Source organism: Dermacentor andersoni, chromosome 7 (assembly GCF_023375885.2).
Source record: "Dermacentor andersoni chromosome 7, qqDerAnde1_hic_scaffold, whole genome shotgun sequence".
Taxonomy (NCBI): Eukaryota; Metazoa; Arthropoda; class Arachnida; order Ixodida; family Ixodidae; genus Dermacentor; species Dermacentor andersoni.
Genome location: NC_092820.1, coordinates 37,947,494 through 37,974,213, shown reverse-complemented (window position 1 = coordinate 37,974,213; position 26,720 = coordinate 37,947,494).

Below are 26,720 nucleotides of genomic sequence, written 5' to 3'. Positions count from 1 at the left end.
AAATAAGCAATATGGTCATCTGTCGACCCACTCTCAGGAATGCGGCTGTGCGCCGGTGTATGGCTCCTGCCGCGTTCTTGCGAAGCACAAAGATAAAGATGTGCGAGAGATTATTGAGGCTCAGGCTATCTGGCGGAATAGCGACACGTGTGTTAGTGCCCCTTCAGTCGACTTGTTAGATAAAGAGACGGCTCTTTTGGATGAGTAAGATTTGGATAAGGTGGCGCCACTGTGCATGGGTTATATAGGTGTATTTCCTGAAAATCAAGTTGTTGAAGTTAGCGCATTGTGGCGTCGTCTCCCTTCAGTCCTTGTTTGCTGGCGCTAAATATGCTTTCAGTTTACCAACACGCCCAACAAATGGCAATGCTAATCAGATAAGGTCGATTTAGGGGGGTCATCTCGTGTCGGAAAACAAGACTTATCAGCATATAGACCAGAATTTCCAGCGCCTATCCGTGGCCGCCAAGTTTTTGTCATGATGATGATTAGGATGAGGACACTACGGAAACAGCACCGGCGGAAGCGGATCACAGAGCGCTGGTTGTCTGTCGCCTGATATGGCTTATTCCGAAAGTGCTATAGCCGTCTTGTCTCTGAATGTCGGTAATTTAAGGTCCTATAACATAAAACTATTCCAATATTTTTTTATTCCAATCTTTTGACGTCAAATATGCGGAACTGTCGACGCAAGCATCGCGCGGACACCCGCAAGGCTCTCTGAACAGACTAATTAAACGCTCTCCTCGTTCATAGGAGGCCACTTTTCTTTGTTTGAAAAATGAGTAACATTGCCTACACTGAGCGGCTTGTCTTATGTAATTGGGTCGCAAGAGGCGTGGAGCACGCTCAAGTGGAGAGGGATTCGATGGGGCCAAGCCACTGCATTGAAAATTGATAACCGGATGAAGAGGGTGGTGCCGGCGTCTGCGGTTGGTCCGCTCTCCATTAGTTAGCTTGTGGTTGATCGTCGACATAGTGGCTGCATGCAACGGATGCTTAAGAATGACGCTAAAACGGATCCTCAGCAAAGAATAGTTGGCAGAACGAGGTCGTAAACGTGCCGAAAGTGCTCGAAGACGTTAAACGGATACGCAAAAACTGTTCTTACACACAAATAAACCCGTGCTCTCCTGTAAGTGCGAGTAGCCAGTGCCTGAGTGATCGGCGGCAGCCATCTTTTATTCCTTTCGGAACGGGGCAGCCTGCGACTATTAAGAAGAAAATTCAACTTTGTTCGACATATTAATGCATCTTTAACGCGTACGCGTCACTTTGACGCGGTGAGTTTTTGCGGTTTTGTGGCGTCGCGTGAGAGGCATGTGAAGTGGCTGCAGGCCGAAAACTTTTGACCAGTAGCCGAGGTGTAATGTGGAAAAGGCGTCGAATCAGAAATAAATTTTTTTTTTGTTCGGTCAAACAATGCATAATAATTGCGTACACGCCATATCAGATGGGGAGCCATCGTGGTTTTCGTGACGTCAGGTGATAGACAGGTGAAGTGGGGGTGGTCCAAAAAAAGTATTTGACCAATCGCAGAGGGCTGATTGCAAAATTGGAATTTAAAAGGGTGGAATAGTTTTACGTTATAGCGCCCCTAGTTTTCTTTAATTCAATCTCATTTGATTTTTCACAGAAATATTAAACTGTGCTGATTTAGCCACAGCACCTTGCGGCACGGTCTGTTCAACGGAGCTGCAGCGTCATCTGCTTAACAGCGGTTGTTGGCTACTGCCGACCGTTCGGACACTGTGCAGTTAGCTAAGTTGTGTTCTACAACACCCGCATAAGTATATATGCTTTTGAGGAAGCGTGGGAAACAGTATGAAAAATGCTGTGCGAAATATAGTACGCTATACTTTTTTATATACTAGTATCATATTTGTGCCTTGCGCGAGGGCCATACATTGACTGCATTTTTACCCTGCTTTGTCACCTGGATCGTCGTAAGCATGACGTGATCCTGATACGCCCTGTGTGTGCCTGAGCCAGAGACACGCGCTGAGATAAGCGCAATGCTTTCATTTCCTTTAACCAGTTCTCACACAAGTCATGTGACCATTCTGGCTGTATATATTTCACGACTGTACATTAAAAGGGATCATTCTTGGTCATGGGACGACGAGCGTCTGTCTGACTGTCTGACAGTAAGCACTTAGCATACGACGATATATATGAGTAAAATAAGGATATCTACTATATCCTGCGCGCTGCACGCAGTAGCAGGGAAAGCTCTAGTAGATCCTACGCGTTTACGTAAGACGTTGGCATGAAGCAAGCGTGGGCGACACTTCGCACTCAGCAAGATAACTACTTTGTAGGCCAGTGCAGTGTGCACGGGACATAGCATTATATTTTATATCGAGTGAGCAGATAGGTAAAGGTGATTTATTATTTTATCCCTTGTATTCAATAGATGAAATTCAAGAATTTGCGCTTCCATGTCTAGGTCATGGTTGAAGGGGGCAATAAATTCCATTAGGAAAGACTGGTCAACGCCAACCGTTTAAATCTCTGGCACTCCATCTACAATGTGGAGATATTGACGTCGCCGAATCTTTCTGCAGAAAGATTGCTGGCGAAGCAAATTCCGATGGAACGGGTACGGGAACGCTCGACCACCCACTGTTCTCACGCGATCCCCGCATGGCATGCCCTCTTTCTATGGAACAACTAGAAGCTGCGCTGGCTTTGTGCAAGCGTTCTTCAGCGCCAGGACCTGATGGCATTACTTCATTTCATTTCATTTTATAACCTTAAAGACCCACGAGGGGTATTACATAAGGAGTGGGTACATATATTTTGGTGAGCAAGTGTTAACACAACGAAACATGACTGGTAACATTATAGGCAAAGTTGGATGAGCACGCGATGGCTGCGATGTCGTTGGGTAGGTCGTTCCAGTCTGCTGCAGTACGGGAAAAAATGATGGGGCAAAGGTGGTAGTTCGGGCACGAGGTTGGGAAACTTGAAGCGGATGACGAGTGCGATGAGATGTGCGGGCTGGAGGGACGATGTAGGGTGCGCGGCCTAGTGAACTATGGAAAAATTTATGGAACAAGCAAAGGCTGGCAATGCGGCGACGAAGTGATAAGGGCAATAAGTCAAATTCAGCTTTCAAAGCTGAAACACTGATGTCGTAAGAATAAGATGAATGGATGAATCTGGCTGCTCTGTTTTGGACTGATTCGAGTGCATCTATAAGGTAAGCTTGGGGCGGGTTCCAAATGGGTGAGGCATATTCCAATTTTGGTCTGACAAGGGATTTGTACGCTAATAACTTCACATGTTTAGGGGCTTGGCAAGAAGGCGTTTTAAAAATCCTAGTGTTTTATTAGCGGATGAAATGATGTTCGTAACGTGTGTGCTCCAGGACAAGTCGCCACACAACGTAATGCCTAAGTACTTGTATGATAGAACCGTTTGTACAGGGACGTTAGCTATGACATATGGGAAATGAAGTGGGTTACGGCGACGCGTAAAGGACAAGATTTTACATTTATGAGGGTTAAGTACCATTAATCAATTGGCACACCATTCCTGAATCCGGTTAAGGTCATCTTGAAGAGATGTTTGGTCAGAAGCGTTATTAGCCTTGCGATAAATTACACAATCATCGGCGAACATGCGAATATTACTAGAGACATGGGTTGGTAAATCGTTAATATAAATTAGAAACGCAAGCGGATCGAGAACAGAACCTTGCGGAACACCTGATGTTACTGGGATAGGATTGGAGTTGCGGTTGTTAACGGTGACGTACTGTGAGCGGTTAGTCAAGAATTCTTCTATCCATTGAAAGATATTAGAGGGGAGGTTCAAATATGAAAGTTTTAGTAGTAAGAGTTTGCGAGGAACCTTGTCGAACGCTTTTGCATACTCCCGAAAAATAGCATCGGTCTGTAGGCTAGAGTCAAGATTAGCATTCAAATCATGAATAAAAATGGCCAGCTGTGTTTCGCATAAGAAGCCTTTTCGAAAACCGTGTTGCGCAGAATGAGAAAACTTGTGACAATCGAGGAAGCTCATGACATTGGAGTAGATGACGTGTTCCATGAGTTTGCAGGGTACGCTGGTAAGGTAAATGGGACGGTAGTTAAGCGGTGAATTTTTTTTACCCGATTTGAAGACTGGAACGACCTTACCGCTTTTCCAATCGCGTGGTGGTTGACCTGATAACAGTGACTGTGAAAAAAGTAAGCATAAAAATTGCGCACAAATATCCTTGTTATTTTTGAAAAGCTTTGAGGTAATATTGTCAATACCGGATGAAGATGAAATTTTCATGGTTTCAATTAGGGACGAAATGCCGGATGACGTGAAGACAACTGGTGGCATAGCATAATTTATCACTGAGGGTGGTGCTGAAAATGATGGCGCTATTTCAGTTTCTTTCGTAAATACGTATGAGAAGGCAGAATTAAACATAGTAGTGCACTCAGCATCAGTGAAAACTGTGCCTGACTCATTTGTGAGGGTTATTTATGGTGCATGGTGCGGACTGATAACTTGCCAGAACTTTCTGGGGTTACTAGTTAGCATAGTCGGCAAGTCCGAGTGAAAAAAGGTATGCTTGGCATTATAAATGGCGGCGAGATATGATCTTTCAGCTTCGTGATATTTTACCCATGCGCTATGCGTCCCCTGACACTTGTCTGAACGGTAAATACGCTTCTTTTTGTTCTCCAAACGTTTGAGTGTTTTAGTAAACCATGGCTTTTGTGAATTAGAGTGAAAACTAACTTGGGGGATGAATCCATTAGTTAGGCTTTCTAGTTTGTCTTTGAACAGTAACCAATTTTCTTTAACACTGCGGGAATGAAAACGTGACGAGAAGACTTGAAAAAACGTGTTAAGTTCATTATTTATGGCGCTATAATTTCCTTTGTCATAAAGACGGATGGTTTTATGGTATTTGCCGCACCGGTTTGGGGTAAGAAGAAGGTTAGCGTGAATTACTTTTTGGTCGCTTATTTCAGGTAGGTATGTAATGGGCTGAACGCTGTCTTGGTGATTGGTTAATAAGAGATCTAAAATATTTGCACAGTTCTGTGTTACGCGGGTAGGCTCAAGTATTACCTGAGTAAGGTTGAGGTTGTTGCAAAAATCTAGGAATTCCCTTGTTTCTCCACTGTTAGTAGTAGGTGCGGGCTGGTTATGACAGTCAGAATTCGGAAAGTTAAAATCGCCGAAGAGGAACATATGTGAATTAGGATGCTTTGTGGACAGTTAGCTGAGTACGTTATTAAGCTGACGTGAAAAATCCTGGCTACTATGCGGCGGACTATACCAAACGCCTAGTAAAACTGTGTTCGGTGCTGCGTGAAAGATTAGCCATAACATTTCGAGGTCAGATGAATCTTGTGTTAGGGAACATGATAAATCTTGGCTGACGGCAATGAGTACCCCCCCTCCCTGTGAATCTTTACGGTCTTTCCGAAAAACTTGAAAGTTCGGTAGATCAGTCAGTATCTCATGGTCTGTCATGTCACTGCTCAGCCAAGTTTCAGTTAGTATAAGTAGGCTGCTACTTGATGACGAAACAAGGCTAGAAATAATTTCACGCTTAGGAATAAAACTACGAATGTTAGTGTATATAACGGAGAACGAGAGGCTAGATAAAGAAGCGTTCTTGGCACGGTTTCCAGATGGTTCACGATGAGGTGATGGCTAATCCGATAGTGAGGGGCGAGTTACTATTTCCTTGACTGTTTGCGTGATTTCATCAAACACGTAGCGCTTGGGACCAATATGTAATGTCTTAAAATTCAGTGCAAACTTGGTTGACTTTTTTTTAGAGAACGCTACAAGGTGCTCTCGCGCATTTCGTATTTTCAGGGAAATGTCCTCGCCGACGCTGAAGTTAGTTCTCTTAAACTTATGACCATTCGATAATATGGCGTCTTTAACCTTAGATGAAGTAAACTTGACGATGATTGGACGAGTGTGGTTAGATTTGTAACGCCCAAGGCGATGGGCGCGTTCAACGTTCTCAGGGTTAATTGTTATACTCAAGTTCTGACAGCAATGGTTGATGACTGTTTCCTCAGAGCGTGCAAAACTTTCTTATGGGTTAGTATCGGGGATGCCATAGAATATAAGATTATTGCGGCGCGAGCGATTTTCTGCATCCTCAATTCGCGCATCCAGAACGTCGAAATGTCGAGCAATCCCAGCACTTTTAGATTTAATTGCTTCGAAATCGGTTTGAAGATCTGAAAAAGCTTGGAAATGGGCCTCCAGATTGGTCATTCGCTTAGTCAAACCGGCTATGGCAAGTTCAGTAGAATTCATCTGAGTTTTGAGGTATTGTATTTCGAAAATGAGCTTCGTTTGACCGGCGGATATATTTTTTAGTTCAGCGAGCACATCGTCGATAGTGTTAGGGCCTTGGTTAGATTCGACATCACCTGCCAAGAGCAGCAAGGCACGCAAAACATTGCCGCAATCAGCTACAAGAAAAACGCAGCAGTGCGGGCTCGGCAGCTAGACTAAGAAATAGTTGCTAGTTTTTTTGTTTTTTTTTCAAACAGCGAATACTTGTTACCAACCTGCATGATGAACACGAGATGATTAGTGACTTGTGCGGACCCGCCGTGGTTGCTCAGTGGCTATGGTGTTGGGCTGCTGAGCACGAGGTCGCGGGATCGAATCCCGGCCACGGAGGCTGCATTTCGATGGGGGCGAAATGCGAAAACACCGGTGTGCTTAGATTTAGGTGCACGTTAAAGAACCCCAGGTGGTCGAAATTTCCGGAGTCCTCCACTACGGCGTGCCTCATAATCAGAAAGTGGTTTTGGCACGTAAAACCCCAAATATTATTATTACTTGTGCGGGAGCACAGCCAGCGAGCCCACAGAGCGGCGAAGGTGGTTGTAGCACATTTATATCAGCGGGTGATGACTGTGGCGATGTGGCTTTCCATTGACCATCCAGGAATATAAAACCAGGTAGTGGCATAGTCGGACAGGATGAAGCGTTGATATCGGGCGGAAGCAGGAACTGGATACCGTTATCACAGTAGCTGGCTGCTGTAGTCGACACGGTGGCGGGGGAAAGGGCGAAGAGAGCAACGAAGACCACGTTGGCAGCGACGGCAAACACCTGCATGATGAACACGAGATGATTAGTGACTTGTACGGGAGCACAGCCACCGAGCCCACATACCGTGCCCTGTGTAACCTAGAAGACCAAGCTCGGAAGGCACTCTTGCTCCTGTAAAACGACTCCTGGCAGACGGGTACGGTTCCACAAGAATGGAAGTCAACGCACCTCATTCCACTTCTCAAACCTGGCAAGTCGCCTTTGGACATTTCCTCATACCGTCCGATCACACTGGCCAGCTGTATTAGAAAAACAATGAAAACAAAGATTTTAACACGTCTGGAACGGTACTTAGAGCACTATGAAATCTGCCCAAATGCTATGGCCGGATTCAGACGTGCCCGTTCGTCAACAGACAACGTTGTTGACTTGATATCATTTGTGCAACCACAAAAGGCCTGTAAGCGACTATCTGATGCTTTGTTTCTGGACGTTAAAGGGGCTTATGATAATGTCACCCATGAAGCCATCCTTAGTACGTTAGAAGCCGCCGGACTTGGTGGTAAGATATATATATGTGCGTGTGCAGCTACTTACAGAGGAGACCATTCTACGTGCACACAGAAAATGGCCCGACATCCGAGCATTGCGGTAGCCGAGGAGCCCCTCAACGCGGAGTTCTTAGCCCGACTCTCTTCAATGTCTCCCTCTGTGAATTAGTTGACAACCTGCCAAGCAGCGTACGACTTTCCATCTATGCGGACGACATCTGCAATTGGGCATCAGGTGTGACATGACTTCAGCTTCGCGCTCGGTTTGAGAAAGCAGCCACAATGACATCTTGCTGCCTTTGTGAACAAGGACTTGAAATTTCATGCGAGAAATGCGCAATGGTGGCATTCACGAGGAAGCGAATGCCTGCTTACGGCGTTACTGTAAATATATGAACGATGGGGTGCACACTACATGCTTAGACCTGTGACATATTTAGCCCACTACACTGCGAGTTCCTACATGCACAGAAACCTGCACGAGATTGCAGCCTAAACAGAAGAAATTTTATACCAATAAGGGGACAGCATAGGAAATAGTTTTCACAGAATAAAGCCACAATAAAAAGTGATCATTATAATTACGGGCAAAGAAAAAATAAAATTTAAGTTGCAGATAAGCAACTTATGCAAAATAAATAGTAAATGTCAGGAAAGGTCAGGTATAGTTTTATACAGAACACAATAATGTGCGCATAATGGCTATGCACACAAACAGGCAGCAAGTTCAATAAAGGTGCCTAAATATTTAGTCTCTTTAGTAAGCTGCATTAAGTAATGCATTGATAAACTTCGCCATGAACGATACCAAGCCCACTTTTTGGAACAGGTACATTTCGTACACACCTGACATCACCATCCAGACCACACGCCATGCTGCTGCAGCCATATATCCACGGGGTCTGCATTTCTGGGGGCTTTTCGATGTTGTGCTTTATGTTGTGGGTCACGGCCTCACCACTACAAAGTGAGTTCTATGTTAGCTTACAGCAGTGGCACAATGAAGCTGTGATATGGTGAAAACATCCAATCCGCACCTTAAAGAGTCATAAAAACAATGTCTGCACTAATGTGGAAAGCGAGCAAATGCTGGAAATCAGCGAGCGACCTCTCCATCAAATAATCTTTTTGACACGCCGCAGCAGCAGATTACAATGTAATCTTGTTTTTTTTGCATTATTTAGTTTAAGGAACTTCAGCGGTCTTGTTCAGTTAAGTCAAAGTTATGTCAACACATCTTGTCTCGAAAATAAAGCTGTACTAGTAGCAAGCTGCGATTGGTTTACATTTCTTTCCCTAGAATTGTTCGTTAACCAAAAAACTCGTAAGGAGAGATTGTGCACAACGTCGAAGCATTTATAAGCGAGGAAACGTCATTGAAGAAAGAATCGGTGAAGAGATAGACGGGTCGTTACGATGCAACTTTAGCTGACAAGCGGGAGCTCCCGCACAGCTGCACAAGGAATCTATTCGATTCAGCCAAGTTTCTCTGCACCTTCTGCACCTATTCGCAGTGCGCTGCAACTAGGCCTTCGTTTCCCCGAGGTGCAGTGGTGCACCCTGTACCCCCGTACACGAAGGCAAGGTGCCGCGGTGGTGCAGTGCACCGTTGAACCTTACAGCGAGTGGGTGTAGCCCGGCACACCATAACTGGCACCCCTTGCACCGTTTCGTTTGTGGTACCGTGCCCCTTATTCTGAATCGAACAAACCTAAGGTGAACCCGATTTCCGAAACCTTACTCAGCGGAAGTAAACGCTTATCAGGATTATTATTTCCGCACTGTGGCGATAGAGTTGCGTACAGAATTCTTACAACCAGCGCGCAGCAAGTATCAGCACAGGGTTCACTGTTGTCGTGGGTGTTCCACTTGCTACGTTCGCAAGGCACTCAATACACACCCTGGAAGCACACACAACACGCGTGAACGCACGTGTAGTTGGCGAGCACAGTTTCTCACCGTTTCAACTGTACTACGAGGTCGAAAGGCACTCTGAAGGTTTCCAGTGCTGCGTCTGTGATGTTACTTGCAGCATACAAGCCGCTGCGTAGTGGAGGAGCTGAAGCACGCTAATAATACGCATTACTTCTTTGTGACATACACCAAAATTTCCACGACAACCAGCGGAGACAAAGGGAATGCACTTCACGGCATGAAAATTGTTTGTCTACATTTAGCTGGCGCGCCACGCATACGGCGTGTTTACAGCGAGACGCAAGCCATGTTCTAGCACTTTCGTGCTCGCGAACTACGTCTACTTTCATTACAGCAAACGAAAAGAACGGAACGGAAAGAACGTAGGTGCTATTCACCGAGGAAATCTAGCCATCTATCAATCGCTTGCTCGTTTAATGTGTATCGCTCATTTATGGTGTACGCACGAAGAAAATGGCTCTTCACATTCCAGCTTTATAGTTTCACGCAATTTTCTCACGAAGAGGCAAGGTTCTGCTTTGCATGTAGTTTAATAGACAGTGCACGAGCTTCAAACAATTCACAATTTATAGACAATACCGTTTTCGCCCCATCGCTCCATGACACGGACGAAAATAGCGAAGTGTAAGCGGAGTAGCTGTTGTCGTTCGTCCTCCCGTTGCTATCCTTCCAACCAGGGACTAAACACTTACTCTACGATATTTGCACACGGCACGCACATTGATGCAGTTAGTCCTTTGAATAAAGAAAGCACCCTCTTTAGGGCTAACGGCCCAGTTACGCTCGTTTTCCACGGGATTTTTCTTACAGTGCTAAGTATCCGTAAAACTTGAGGGTCAAAACATTGACGGGCTTTTAACAATAGATCTCAACCATACGCTAATTTGGAGCATACCATACCAATTCGCTATTTACAAGGCATATCAGATTCACACCAAAAACCTAGATACTCGTAGCGGCATGTATATTCAACCGGACATTATTCAAAAATGTAGACAAGGAGTCACAATTCGTTTCCTTCCTCCTGGAATGGAGTACTACAATATTGGTTTCGTAGACGCTAAGTGTAACATGATTCTGCGTGAACAATTTCGCGACAAGACCGAGTTCTTGATTTATTTTGCCCTGCAGTTCTTCAATAGTGTCCCAAATAAAAAATAACGCCGTATCATCCGCGTATAACAAAACTTCAGAGCACGTTATCACTGTCAGCAGGTCGTTGACTTATAGGGAGAAGAAGACGGGCCCAAGGACTGAGCCTTGCGGAACGCCCATCGAAACATTATGTGAGGCTGACATGAAATTATTATTTACAACATACTGCTTCAGCTACAAGAGATAATTATTAAGCAGGTGCGATATTTTCCCCCCAATACCGTAAGTCTACAGTATCTGCAATAATATTATAAGATTAACCGTAACAAATGCTTTGACAAATTTAGAAATACAACAACGGCAATCTTACTATCATGTAATGCTGTATTAATAAATAGTGTAAGTGCAAGAACTGCAGATGATATGGATCTATGAGGACGCAACTCATGGTGGTTAGGACAAATTATATTATGTTTACCTAAATTTGCGTGCATGCGTGTTCAAATTATTTTCTCAAACAAAGTATTAAATATGCTTAAAACAGATGTTGTGCTATAGCTGCGGGGGCGAATACATCTGCTTCCTTATAAATTGGTACTACTGCCTTTGGTATTTTTAGTGTATCCCAGTATTTTCACGCTTTCAAGGAGTGGTTAAACGAATGCAACAGATGAATACCTAATATATGTATATCATCTTTCAACAACCTGAAGGAAATTCCATCTAGTCCCGCCGCCTTACTTGCAGAAAGGTTTTTGACAACCATTAAAATATCCACGAACATTATATCATGCGTTGCAAATATTACTGACAGGTTACATTGGTACGGAGGGATAATAAGTCGGAGCACACTGTGCTGATAGCGACGGCCCCATGTACAAAACGTTGTTATTAAAAAGCACCTACCGCAGCTTGATCGGCTAGTTCGGGCAATACAGGCTGATTTGAGGGATTTCCGATTGCATCATTTACAATTGCACATACATTTGGCGTGTTTCCGTCGGCCTTCTGTACCATCGAGGAGCAATATTGTTTTTTTTTCATTTCCGCATAAGAGAGACTGATTTATTACTGAAGCATTTAGATTGGCTCCTTTAATACGAGTTAGGCCTGTGTTCCTTCCATTTGTGTTGGCACTTATCTTTTTTCTTTCAACAAAATTAGAATTTCATCGGTCATCCAGGGACAGATAGGCTTACTGTAATTGTTACGTGTAATCAAGATGCTATTAAGATTTGTAACATTTCTAAAGGTTTCTTCAAATTTCAGATATTCAATGTTACTGTCCCTGTGATACAAGAGGCAAAATCAGATTGTTCAAGGTTTCAGCGAAAGAGCTTATATTCAATCTGCGTACGCATATGTTCAACGGGAGATTTCTGTCTAGGTGGATTGGTTTGTAGAATAAAAACAATTTGTAAATTATTAGCTATTAGATCAGAGTAAGTTCCAGCGCGCTCCCACTATCTATATTGCATAGAGCGCGATCTAATTAGGTGCTAGAGGTGTCAGTAAGGCGAGTAGATTCTGTAATAAGATTGCGTAAGCCAAATGACTGGATAAGTAGCGTATGAGTGTTTTGCGCATAACAAGCTAAATCAATGTTAAGATCACCAACCATAACGATATAACTACCAGATCCTCGAGATAGATCTCCCAGAGTAAAATCAAGCCTGCTCAGGGAAAGTACCATCAACGAGTTAGGAGGTCGGTATACCACACGAACAATTAAACAAAACTCACGTCTTTTAAACAGCGCTTCCATATACTCATCAGAATTTGAGAGAGAAGGCAGAACGTGAAAATGGATGTTTTCTTTCCAAAAAAATGCGACGCCTCCGCCTCGCGAACGAGAATCGCGAGGTTTTGACAAGAATTTGTATCCCTGAATGTCGATTCATTCGATAGACTCAAGCCATGAACGTACCTATGAAGCATCCAGCGCCGTTTATCCACTAAAAAGTTATGAAGTCTCATTCGAGTTAAACTAAGCCGAATTCCACAAGTGCCTTAAACGAGAGGTGTTTAACGACATCGGTGCACGTGATTACCGTAACGCATAAGCTGCATATTGACAAATCTCACGCGCTCTATCTTCAAGACGGGTGCATAAATCTGTGGCAGCATCACCTCGTAATCTTCTATAAAATCAAATATGATTTCGCTTTCGAGTTTCTGCCGATGTTGCATTGTGCTTCATACCATAGCGTCGGTAAAATGTTGCGCCCTCAGCTCACGGAAGCGGGAAGTAAAATGCAGTGCTCGAATTAAGCAGTTCTCAGAACCCCAAAGGAAGAAAACGCGCAATGCCTCGTTGTGCCAACACTCGCTATGCATTACGTATGTGAAGCGTTGTAATCTGTCGGCGTCTTTGCTTATAAGGAATTGCGAAAAAGTCCTGGAAAATGCAGCTACTGCTATTATAATGGATGCATACTTGTACGGCTTCAGGCTGACTAAGTTGAAGGTTTCATCCAACATAAATCTGAGCATGCCCATCTCATGATACTTATGTATGCTAAATATTCTAGGGAAACGGTAATAATAGGTAGTTTTAGTTTCACGTGCGGAGAAGCTTTGTTTACGCAAACGTGACAGTTCTAGGTGCGCTACGTGCCACATGCATGTGGTTTCGCACGTCACAGCCTATGGGTGGAGGTCTCGCAAAAGTATATTTTGTTGTTTCCTCATGTTTTCTGGTGCCCTCTGCTCGCAGGCATGAACATCACATCAGCTAGGTTCATTCAAGGCGAGCCGAAATCGGAGCCAACGGGCGATATCGCGCCTCGCGAACGTAGCGTGGCGCCATCTCTGGAGGTGACGAGAAACCCGCGCCGCGGATCTCACGGACTGCTGGCGTTGAAAAGAGCATAGAAAACCCTGTCTCAGCAACAAAAGGTGAAAACTAAATGTATGGTGCACTGTTCCTGCCTTTTGAAGGTTGTTATTGAGAAGGAAGAATTATAGCTCAGCGTACAAGAGGCAACACGAGAGGTTTTGTGATGAAACATTAGGAAGAAATCGGAAGCAAAAATTTTGTAAATGCGGTCCTGTACAAGGGATTTGGGGCCAGAGACCACATTTTCTTAAGTTTTGACTGGTCGCCTGAATGATCTGGTTTGGTTCTCGCCCTATTATCGTACGAATTTCTTATTGAGTGCCCGCCTAACGGCTGTGTATTTTCGCTCAAGGTCTCTTGAAGGTCGCCGGCAACGGGAGCTAAACCCATTTCATGCTTAAAAACACATCCCTTTTCAAATTTGCTGTTGGCCTGCAATTCCATTGTAATCATACTACATGAACAACGCCAAATTTCGCGGCAGTAAAGGGTGGAAAATATCCTGGATCTTTCTATGAGGATGGTCGTCAGGACAGGCAGGCCTACCCCATTCCCCTGTATCCAGTCTTGCAAACTTTATACACATTTTTCTGGATCTTGCAAATTAAGCCTTATTTACGGAAATAGAGAAATTTCGCTCTAGGATAGTGACAGGGTGAAACTGCTGACACGATGGCATGCTTTGATTTCATTCATCGCCAATTGCCATTCAATTAGCATTCGAACTATAACCTTTAAACATACGACTGCGCAGTGAATGCATATCGCCAAGTAAACAACCTGGTGTGGATACACTCAGCCCTTTAATGAAGTACTGGTACTGGAAGTTTGCCTTTCGCACTTGCAGGTGCGCTGTCGAGTTCTGCTTCAATTTTATTGAAATACGTATCACTAGCATCACGATCGGCACAGATAGCCGGGCCCCGACGCGCCATGAAGGCGGACGCGATCATGGGGCGAGTGGCGTTCCACGTGTCGGGGCAGCGCCGTACATTGCGAGGAGGGGGTCTTCTGTGTTTGCCGCAAGATGGCTCTGCGTGTGCGCAGAGCGCAGAAGAAAGTAGCGGAAACGTACTTCGCTACTCGTAAAACTGTGACTTCTGTAAGTTACATGGTCATAATTACCGATATACACCGCAGTACAACTTTCTACGGCACGTTTCTAAGGCAACACCGCATTCACCAGAGGCGATTTTGCCCCCTTTTGAAGGAACAAACTCGTGGCTGAGTGGTAGCGTCTCCGTCTCGCACTCCGGAGACCCTGGTTCGATTCCCACCAGCCCATCCTGCAATATGTTTTTCATTTATGAAGTGCCTTCTGGGATTTATCGCTCACGCCCAACGCCGCTGACGCCGACGACACCGGCTTTTCTGCGACACGAGCTCCTTAACGCTGTCGCGTTAAAATGCGTATTTCTCACAGGGAGCGTTGCGTGTCCGTTCGAAACTCCTGCGCTAGTTTTGAAGCGAAAAGCTTCACTACTCTAGTCAACGCGCTTCGCGCGAGCCGGCGTATTTCGGAATTGGCTCTGTAAGCGTGCTCGGAGTCGGCACAGGTGGCCACTGCCGCGCGCTATGCGTCATCGTTTGACGTTCGCCGCAAGCGCGTGTTTATCGCGGAGGCCGACTATATAACCGCTTGCCAGAGAATAGGCGTGTGCGCATTCAACATGGAAGGAGAAGAGAGTGATACTACTAATACAGAGAGCTGTGTTTATGGCTGTACAGAAATCGCAAGACAATGTGCCCGACAATGATGAATAAAGAAGTTTAATAATCCTGCATAACTTATGGTATACATCATTGATAAGAATTTGCATAAGTACATAAGGCACACGTATAGACAAGAACGGCACCGCGAGCGGCGCTGCTGCGCCGGCGTTGAGAGTGCCGCATGCGGGGCAAAATTCAACTAGCGGGTGGTACGCCTCTCCCATCTGTCGTTCGCGCCTCCTTGATTGCCTCTTGCACTGCGTGTGTTTGGGCACGTTTCGTACCGCGCGCGGTGTGTGCCTACGTGTGTTTGTGCGTCGACGTTTTATTCGAAGGACAGTCCAGACTTAGGGGGAAACTCGGAGCACATTGCATCGCGATGCGGCGAGCGCTTGAGTCAGGCGGCGGCAGCAGCTCGCGCAGGTGCTCGAGGGGCGAGGTCTTGAACGGCGTCGTCTGCTACCGCGGCGCGCGCTGGCCGCATTGTCTGAAAGCGTTCTACTGTCAGTTGAAGTGCGCCGATCTCATCGTTACTGCGTGAAATGAGCCGGTGTTCTTTACTAAGCGTTATGCGACGCCCACTGATGCGCCTCCAACGTAAGTTCATCGCTGAAAGGTGCAGGGCAGTCATAGACGACGTACTGATTCCATGCATTCTTGACGGCCCGTTCCTGGAAGGCGACTGTATATTGTAACTCGATAGGCCGCCAAGCCACACTGCTCGTATTGTGCAAGAACTGCAGGAAGAGCGCGCAGTCACTCTCTTGGAGTGGCTGCCTCAATTCCCGGGAGCCAACATCATTTAAAATGTCTGGGGCTCGTTGAAAGTATCGCTGGCGCACCATCCCCTCTATGAATCGCCCGAGGATAGGCTTCGATCCACCATCGTCAGCGACTGAGACGTGCTGCGAGTGAACACGTCCCTGATGAAGTCACTCTACATGTCACTGCATTCCAGGATGAGCGCTGTCATCGCTGCCGCTGGGCACATGACGAGATACTAACTGAAGTTCTGAGCGTGACGTGTCCAATTCCCCGCCAGAGGGCAGGGTCTGTCTGGTGTAGTGAATTGTTGTCGAGAAAAATCACTTCCAGCTCATTGTCTTAACCTAAAACACTCCTTTAATTGTATCCGTTTTTTTCATCGTGTTCGACCCCCATCGTTATCATTGTTGAGTGCTTTGTTTTCCTATCGAGTCAAATAACGACAGAGCACGTTGCGCGCACATCTTGATGCGTCTTGTCGCTGCTTATAACGGTAGCACACATAGTGAAGAAATATACGTGCACGCACTCATTACCCCGACCTGTCGAAAGAACAAACGAAGCATGCTGTCGAAAGAAGTTTGTGGAACTCCATTATCGCCAATGAAGGCTCAGAGTTTGGCGTCGCACAACGTTTAGTAAAGAATACCAGCTCAGTTCCCGCAGTACCGATGAAATCGGTGCACTGCCCTGACAGTAGCACACTTTCCGACAATGCAGGCAGCGCGCGGCGCCGTAGTTGACGACGCCGTTCAAGACCCCGCCCCTCGAGCACCTGCGCCTGCTCGAGACGCTGCCGCCGCACGATTCCATTGCTTGCCGCAGCGCGATGCAATACGTTCCGAGTTTTCCCCTAAGTGTGAAACAGACTGTACACGCTTCTATTTGCCTTTAAAAATATCGGTACCCTTGACGATTATTTTTATCGCTGCAATGCGGCGAAAGGGCAGCGTCTGCTTAGCCATGTAAGTGACGCTGAGCAGGTAATTGGAAACGACATCGCATGTGCCGCCGGAAATATCGTCAGCACATACGATGCGGCACATACATACGGCACATACGAGCTAAAGTCATTTTTGCAGTTTCTCACAAAATGTTTGCTGCAAATCCGTGTTGTCTCTGACGGCGACAACGGACTTCCATCGATACTGTGCGGAAATAAACGAAATATATCGCCGCATAGCGCAAGCACGGCATGCGCACACAACTTTAACTAGTGCGTCCGCTACAATATAGGATAGAGGCAGCAATGTAAATAGCTTGGCCATCTTTGAACAGTGCTCAAGAGACGGAAGTTGAAAGTATTACTAATCATTTCTGCTTCAGCAATGCCGGCGCGACCAAGACACGGGCGTGTATCTTCCAGTAACTAGATTGATCAGAGCATTGGTGATGCAGGCATGAACTCCGGTCATGTTCAATGCACCGTGCGCATATTCAATGTCTCGGCACGCGTGAACTTCGGCCACTGCTAGCTCATACAACAGAAGTAGTTTCCATTCTTGGGTAGCGCACACGCAAGCGAAACACAAGAAACAAGACAGGACAAGCGCTCGTCGAAGAAATGAAAGTTTTATATGAATAAAAGGATTATATACCGAGTAATTCATGTAGGTTACATATAAAAACTGTCACACACTGAGGAGTGATCAACGAACGAGCTCGATTCGTTTGCCAGTTGTTTACTTCGCTCGGCGCACCGCAGTAATCCATGTCTGTCGTCTGCTTTTTTCATACCATTTTCTTGTGAATCGGCAGAATTTCACTAGAAGCATCAACCCTTTCGTGTTTATATTGCTGTCGTGACAGTTAACAACACATTAATAATTTCCGGTCATCCAAAGAGTCGCCGTCGCAAACAAGAGACGATTCGCGTGAACTGAACGTGGGCGCGGCCGTGAAGGGAAGCGGCGGCGGAAACCTACACCCGTTGGAGATGAAATCGTTCCGCCAGGGGAGAAATGAGCGCTGGCGTCTAGGATGAAACTTGGCGTGCGGACGTCTATAGCAAAGCCATAAGCTAACCATAGGCTAAATCATAAAGGCTAACCATAAGCTAAACCTTAAGCATATCCATAACTTAAACCATAAGCATATCCATAAGTTAACCCGTAAGCACATAAATATGCTAAATCATAAAGCATGACCGTAAGCTAAACCGTAAGCAAAACCATAGGCTAAATCATAAAGTATAACCATAAGCTAAACCATAAGCATAACCGAACCTTCTCGCTTCAAGATACCCATGCTTAACCTTAGCAAAGCACCAGCCAATTTGTTGTATCAGCGCCCGACTGCCACTGAAAACAAGGTATGCCGTAGAAGGAAGGCATGAAAAAATGATGGTGCAGATTGAGCGCGCCACCAGCAACAAGCATTGCGCTGTCGCCGACAGAAGGAAGACAGGCACGATGAATCGCAAGACACCGCCTCGCAGGAATATCGAATTTCAGCGCGGCTATATTGTCATGATCGGTGTTTTCGAAGAGGGTTCATTGCCAATCATCCCACGGTTTCGCCTGGATCGGTCGGTATGTCTGTGTCTTTCTGTAGGTCGCTGGTCAGGTTCTCACCCGATAGACACAACCTCATCGTTTTGAAGGGAACAAAGCGCATCACACGGCGGGATGCTCTTCATGAACAAGCGTAAGGTTTTGAGCTCCAAAAGAATAATGCTTAATGCTAGTGAAAAGAAGCTCTACTTATGTGTGTGATTTAGTATTTTCTATCCTATGTACAAAGCCATTCGAAGGGCAGGCCAGGATACAGACGTGTTAAAACAAGTGAAAAGAAGCTAGTTATTTCAACGTATGCAGCTCTCCTACTGGCATCCACTAGCTCAATTCAAACGGTTGCCACTTGTTCATCCTGATTATTGTTTTCATACAGCGGTACATACCCACGAAGCGGATAGTTCGATGGCGCATGCCCACAACGGGGCCACGAAGAGGGCGGTACACATCAACCTTCTTAGAAGTATGCCTAAGAACGCTGCTTGCCAGAAATGCAGGATCGGCCAAGAAGCGTGTCCATCCGGTGATAAGGATTTCATTTCTACAATATCGCCGATACCCACAAAGGGTAAAAAACGAGGAAAAACAAGCCACTGAAAAAGTCGTCACATTGCATTGCGTGGATGCCCTGGAGCTCACATGTGCTCGCCAGTTTTCTTTACACCAAAGAAATGGAACGAAATGAACAGATCAATAGCATTATACTAAGCGCTTCACGGAGCCCCCACTTCACGTCATTTGCAGCATGGGCTTTGGATGTGCGTATATTTTCTAAGTTCCGTTTTCGGAGAACCTTCAAATGTGAAATATCTTTTCGCGTAGCTCATTCATCAACCTGTTTAATGCAATTTCTTTTGTTCGTTTGGATAGTTAATCTCGAGACCAGGCTTCAGACTACTTGCTTCAAGCTCGTATGATCTATAAATAGAAAGGTAATTACTTTGTTCAAATCTGCACAAGCGATTCCTTGTTTCTACAATCTGAATCAGGACACGTCGAAAAGATAATGTCTTCATGTTTACTTCATTCATGTCGGAATGAAAACATTTCGCACACATATTAGTTTTACATTATATATATATATATATATACATATATATATATATATATATTTGTATATATATATATATATATATATATATATATATTTTGTATATATATATATATATATATATATATATATATATATATATACAGTGAAGTAGACGCGCGTATGCGGCGATTTATTGATGTTTCGGCCGCAGTCCGACCTTCCTGAAATGTAAGAAGTCGGGTCCCTGCGGAAACGTCAATCAATCGCTTCTACGCGCATCTACTGTACTGCTCAAATTTGTCCGGATACAGAAACGCCTTTTTAGGTACACATACATCACGTATATATATCATCATCATCATCATCATCAGCCTGGTTACGCCCACTGCAGGGCAATGGCCTCTCCCATACTTCAACTACCCCGGTCATGTACTAATTATGGCCAAGTCGTCCCTGCAAGCTTCTTAATCTCATCCGCCCACCTAACTTTCTTCCGCCCCCTGCTACGCTTCCCTTCCCTTGGAATCCATTCCGCAACCCTTAATAACCATCGGTTATCTTCCCTCCTCATTACATGTCCTGCCCATGCCCATTTCTTTTTCTTGATTTCCACTAAGATGTCATTACCTCGCGTTTGTTCCCTCACCCAATCTGCTCTTTTCTTATCCCTTAACGTTACACCCATCATTCTTCTTTCCATAGCTCGTTGGGTTGTCCTGAATTTAAGTAGAATCCCTTTCGTAAGCCTCCAGGTTTCCGTCCCGTAGGTGAGTACTGGCAAGAAACAGCTGGTATACACCTTTCTCTTGAGGGATAATGGCAACCTGCTGTTCATGATCTCAGAATGCCTGCCAAACGCACCCCAGCCCACTCTTCTGCCCAGACAGCAGCGGTGACGTAGAGGTAGAGCATCCGTCTCGCGAATCCCGGTGCCGCGCAATTTTCCACCGGGTTAAAAAAAATCCGTGTGTTGATGAAATCGCATAAACAAGGCCAGGAGTGCGGCCTGATCCCGGTAAACAGAACCGGTAACGCACTCCCTCATCAGAACAGGACTGGCCACCCTGAGGCAGTACTTGGCCACAACCTCCTATATGAATACAACAATCAAGTATATACATATGTTGTCACGTGGTAGTGACGTTAAAGAACACAGTAGCAATCGTATCCAGCTTTTCTGGACACAAGGGTTTAGTTCGCGTGAGTGCCACCACGTGGCGTACTGACCTTCAACTTTTCAAACTTCCCGCGGTGACGCGGGATGACGTCAACTAAACAAAAATAAAAAGATTAAAGCTATCCCTGCGCATTGAACTTCGCCACAGTGCTTGTCCCGCCAGCGTTATCAGTGTTCTTGATAAAGCGTATTCGCTCGTCGCCTGGAAATTACTCGTCATCCTAAGATCGTTTAGTCGCGACGAGCAATGGTTGATTCTGGGCTTTTGACGCGGTTCTTTTTTTTTCTTGCTTTTTTATTTCCCTTTTCTTTTTCTTTTTTATTTTATCATTCTACGGAGTAAAGAAGCTAGCCTAACCGTCAGAAGCACTTCGGGGCAGCCTTTCTTCAGTCGGCACACATTGTTAACGTCCGAACATCGAACAGCGTCTACTAGAGACGTCGTCGTGGACGGATTTTAATTTTCCCTGTATCGAATTCGTTCAGGCGCACACAATTATTTCACTAACGACTTTTCAATGCGCACTCATGGGCTACCGCCGCAGCTGCAAATCTAGATGTGTTGAAGTATTAAGATATATGCATGGATATGTTGGTTTTTCACCTTGACATAAAAGTCACGGCACAAGAGTTGAGCAAACTGTCCCTGTGTCGTGGCAGGGTGTGAGACCGGGTTAGTTGATATTCCGTGCTAAAATGACTAGCGCAAGGATGGACACGGGACACTAAAGAGGCGACAAGGATAAGCGCAAGCTTCCAACTGGGCGCTTGTCCTTGTAGCGTCTTGTCCCTGCCTCTTGCGCTAGTCACTTCAGCCTGTGTCGGCGTTCGTTAGCATGCTATGGCCGAAGCTGCTCGCAATATTACGTCACATTTACTGGCCACCAGGTCAGGTACACCCTTGGGTAGGACATATACAGTACTTGCAGTTAGTTTCCAAAGTCGTCTCCAATGGCGGTTATCCACTTGCGTGAAGCAAGAACGCTATTTAAAGTTATTGTGCAGTAATATTGTCACGTGGTAGTGACGGTGAAGAAAGCAGCAATACGGTGGAATACAAAACTAGCTTTTATTGGGCGAACCTGTGCCCACAAAAAGAGGCTACACTTATAGCACAACGATAGCGGCAAACATGGTCGGCGATCGTCGGAAATCTGATCAGCGGGTCAATCGCGTCGGCTTTTAAAGAACAGTCGTCGAATGTTCGAGTCTAATCGTTCGGACCCGCGTGCCTTCCACAAGTTCTGCACCATTCGCGCCAGGTGATGAAATCAGATAACATAAGCTTCGGCGACAACAGACAGCGGATAGAAGCATCGATAACTTTCCAGAAACTTCGGATACATGCAGGCGCGTCCCACGCTGTGCGATTACATTTGTTAGGCGGCGAAACGTGGTTGCCCGATAAAGATAAGTACACGTGTCAATATCCCCCTCTTAAAAAGCATCGTCCCGATGCTACAAATATATGAGAGTGAAACACAAAAGGACACTTAATAAACATAAGTAACAAAACAACGAAAAGAAACAAAGTCCAAAGGTCAGTTACGCGAAGCCCCAAAGTTCATTAACTGGTAGTACGGCTTGAGTCGCACAACGTGGACTATTTCAGGTCGTGAGCGGCGCCGCTGTGATAGCGAAATGCCGTCTGGCACGACCTCATAGTCCAGTGCGCCAATACGTCGGATGATCTTGTACGGTCCGAAATAGCGACGCAAAAGCTTCTCGCTCAGTCCTCGTCGGCGTTTAGGGGTCCAAATCCAAACACGGTCACCGGGCTGGTACTCGACGAAGCGTCGTCGGAGGTTGTAGTGTCGGCTGTCGGTCCTCTGCTGGTTCTTGATTCGCAGGCGGGCGAGCTGTCGGGCTTCTTCGGCACGCTGGAGATAGGTAGTGACGTCAAGATTCTCCTCGTCAGTGACGTGCGGCAGCATGGCGTCGAGCGTCGTCGTCGGGTTCCTGCCGTAAACCAGCTTAAATGGCGTGATCTGTGTAGTTTCTTGCACCGACGTGTTGTAAGCAAATGTTACGTACGGCAGGACCGCATCCCACGTCTTGTGCTCGACGTCGACGTACATTGCTAGCATGTCGGCGAGGGTCTTGTTAAGACGCTCCGTGAGACCATTCGTCTGCGGATGGTAGGCCATTGTCCTCCTGTGACTTGTCTGGCTGTATTGCAGAATGGCTTGCGTGAGCTCTGCTGTAAAAGCCGTTCCTCTGTCGGTGATGAGGACTTCTGGAGCACCATGTCGCAGCAGGGCCGCTATTTGGTAGCGATCCCTTATGCCTTATTCTATGCTATTCTCATCATCCACCACACACGGCCGCCTCATCGCATTGATAATGTGGGCAGACCGTCGCTCTGACCAGTGGCCAAGCGCGAAAAGCCTGAAAAAGCATAGAATCGAAAAAGGCATCGCTACAATATACCGGCCCAGGATGTTCTCGACGAAAAATTTCGCCACTTAGGCTGCGCTGCCTTTCGGTAGAGCTTTAGTTTCAGCGAAAGGCTTCTATTGGGCGAACCTGTGCCCACAAAAAAAGGCTACACTTATAGCACAACGATAGCGGCGAACACGGTCGGCGATCGTCGGAAATCTGATCAGCGGGTCAATCGCGTCGGCTTTTAAAGAACAGTCGTCGAATGTTCCAGACTAATCGTTCGGATCCGCGTGCCTTCCACAAAGTTCTACACCATTCGCGTCAGGTGATGAAATCAGATAACATAAGGTTCGGCGACAACAGACAGCGGATAAAAGCATCGATAACTTTCCAGAAACTTCGGATACATGCAGGCGCGTCCCACGCTGTGCGATTACATTTGTTAGGCGGCGAAACGTGGTTGCCCGATAAAGATAAGTACACGTGTCAATATATGCGGGATTTGTATATTCTCCACATTCTCTACCATGTTGCCGTTCCGCCTTTATTAAATAGCCGCAATGTAGACTAGCAGCTATCGAACACCATAAAGGTTATCCACACACTCAAAGACCTCGCGCACAACTCCTGACACTTAATTGTATTCAAGAGTTGTGCGACTGTCCAGGACATCCTTAACGAATGTTACATAGCACATTATGAGGTTTTACTTGCCAAAACCACGATTTTATTTTGAGGCAGGCACGCCGCAGTGGAGGATTCGGGAATAATTTAGACCACTTGGGATTTTTTAACGTGCGCCTAACCCTAAGTACGCGGGTTTTCGCATTTCACACCCATTTACATACGGCTGCCGTGGTTGGGATTTGATCCCGAGACCTCGTGATTACCAGCCGAACCCAATAAAAGCTAAGCAACTATGGAGGGGAAGGAATGTTGGCAGTAGGAGGAAGGTGACAGCCGGCACGTGAGACAATTTGTTCCCATCCTTATTGCGCGAGAATCGGTACCATCTGTCGAAGAATGACACCATAGAATGCACTGTGTTCTATGTGATGGGGTCCGCATCCAACATTTCAGACCCGAATCATACTCTAACTACTGACGACTAGGCATCTCGCTAATACGTGCAGTCGCTTGACAGCTGCCGAGCGCTGGCGTCGGCCACAAGACCTACTTGACCTTTGTTCAACACTTGCCGACATTCTCGCCTTATTTCGCACCATTGCGTTTCAACTGAACTGCTTCAACAGCCAATTTATTTCTGCCAAAATTTCGCCACCTTGTCAACGTTATGGTTTCTTATTTTTATGTCATCTTTTATATTTAGGCTAATGCTGTTATGAAATTTGCAGCGGTTTCACCTTTCCCAAAATGCTCGCATTTTTTGAGGATTTTTAATAGACGTGGAAACCATTGCGTGGCCCCTGACCAAGCTGCTCAAAAAGTCATTTTATATCTCTGAGGTCTTGTGCAAGCTTCTGCCTTCTTGCCGTTCATCAACCTCCTGATTTCCCTGTCAAGTGTATCCCATTTTGACGACTCCAATCCCACGGAAGTTGGCAATGATATAATGTGCATGGGATTAAAGCCATTTAAATCAATTCTACTGTGGATACGACAGCCGATTTTGCTCACTGTGAATGGAAATATTGCGTTAATGAGCGCCATTCTTAAGCATTTATATTAGCAGTAAAAAAAATTATGCGGATCCCATCTATATGCGAATCGATGTAAGCAAAGCTTTCTGTGTTTTTTGTCATTGTCATAAGTAATCTCCACAGACTAGACAGGCACTCTGTAATGAAATGCTGTCGATGTTTGCCTGATTACGCCTGTCATTGTGATGCAAATAAACGGAACTTCAACTCCTTTTCTCTGAAATAAACGCTGAATGAAATGCTGACGTCATCCTAAACAAGATCAACAAGCGCCGCAGTGCTAGATCTTATGATGTCCCTATTCGTATGATTATATTCGCGATTTAGATTTTTTTTTGGTGGGGGGGGGGGGGGGGGGCGATGTGCTCTTGTACGCTAGAAATGTCCCTCAGACGTGTCTGATGTGCTCGTTTTATGCGAAGCATACTAGCCGCACAACCACGCTCTTCCTTGCTGCGCCGCGCGCGGCCGCGTAGCTACCATATGACGTCATAACAGCTGCAAAAGCGGAGGCTCAACTCGTGCGCTCACTTGCGGCCACGTAGCTACATAGCCGGGTCTCAGCTCGTGCGCTCGCCTGCATGAGTTGTTTCTTCGTCTAGCCGAACCAAATATAGCCAAGCAACAGCAGTTCACCAGGCTAAACAGTGGTTCAACAACTAAAATAAAGGCTTGTATGCTTCGCATCCTGGGCTTAACCTTAGCTAAGCCACAGCCATTTTTTTATTCTCAACTGCCCAATGAAAACTCTCATGGCTGCAACTTCATGATGTCCTGGTGGCAGGCCACCATGGCGTGTCGCGCAAGTATGACCACGATGATTCATTTGGGATGACATATACTATTTTGTGGGTCGCACTTCGCCACATTCATTTTCAAACTATGGCAGAGATCGAAAAGGGTGGCCAACTCACTACGTCCCTTTCCTCTGTTTACTTCCGCAAAGTGTGTGTTTATCGCTGTGGGCACCAAATACGCCCAGCGGTATGCTACCACTCAAGCCTTTCTGGCGGCTGAGCAAATGAAGTCGCAGGCTTTATTCAACATGGCGTCGATGTTCAATATGACTATCCTCAATTAATTTTCGCTGACTTCGCTCACCGCCTTCTCTCTAGTGTCATCTCTTACACTACTCGCTCCTGCTAGACACAACACAAATCCGCAACGACCTTAATGAAGTATCAATTACACGCTAGTTGACACGCTGTCTATGTAAATTTCCGCTGAGCACCGGGATTGAGGCGCGGTCCTGCCTATATATGGTGACATTATCCGTCTACAGCCTCGCTCATCAACACCGCTCGTTACTCGTCCCGTCCTTTTTTTTTTTTTTTTTGTCGACAAGAGCATAGTGTATTTCCTCTGAATGTACTTTCGGCTTTAAGTGTGACCTCGCACGCCCGCTTATTCGGTTACGTTGACGGCGACCGTTGTCGTCAGGCTGCCGCCTCATTCTGAGCTTCGCAGTCACCAGAGAGCACAGAAAGCTGTCTTCACAAACAAACCACCGGGATTCGAGCCCATCTCCCAAATGCACCATCTTGCATTTCGGAGATGGGCACGCTAACCATTACGCTACCACCTGCCTCCACCAATTTCTGTTTATCTACCTTCCCACTTCACGTTTTTGCCTCAGACGCAGGCAGAACGGATGCAGAACGAAAAAAAAGTAAAGATTGCTTGATCCGCCAGCTGACACATGACCTTAACTTTGACAGGTTATTGTCATTGGAGCGCATGTAGGCTTGCGGCTGCGTGCAGATTGTGGGTCCCCTTAGCTTTATTCTAAATTTGCTTTCAACGACTCTTTTCAGCTAAAACTGAAATGCCGGACAAAAATGAGACCTACCGTTGAATATTTTTTCTTGTTTTCTAGGTTTAAACCAAAAACTCTCATTTACGCAAATAGTGATTTTTTTAAGAAATGGCATAAGGATACTATATTTCGAGGTCATGTCGTTGTGTCAATACGGGCCCGCACCACGTATGGACGAAAGGGCATCACAGTGCCG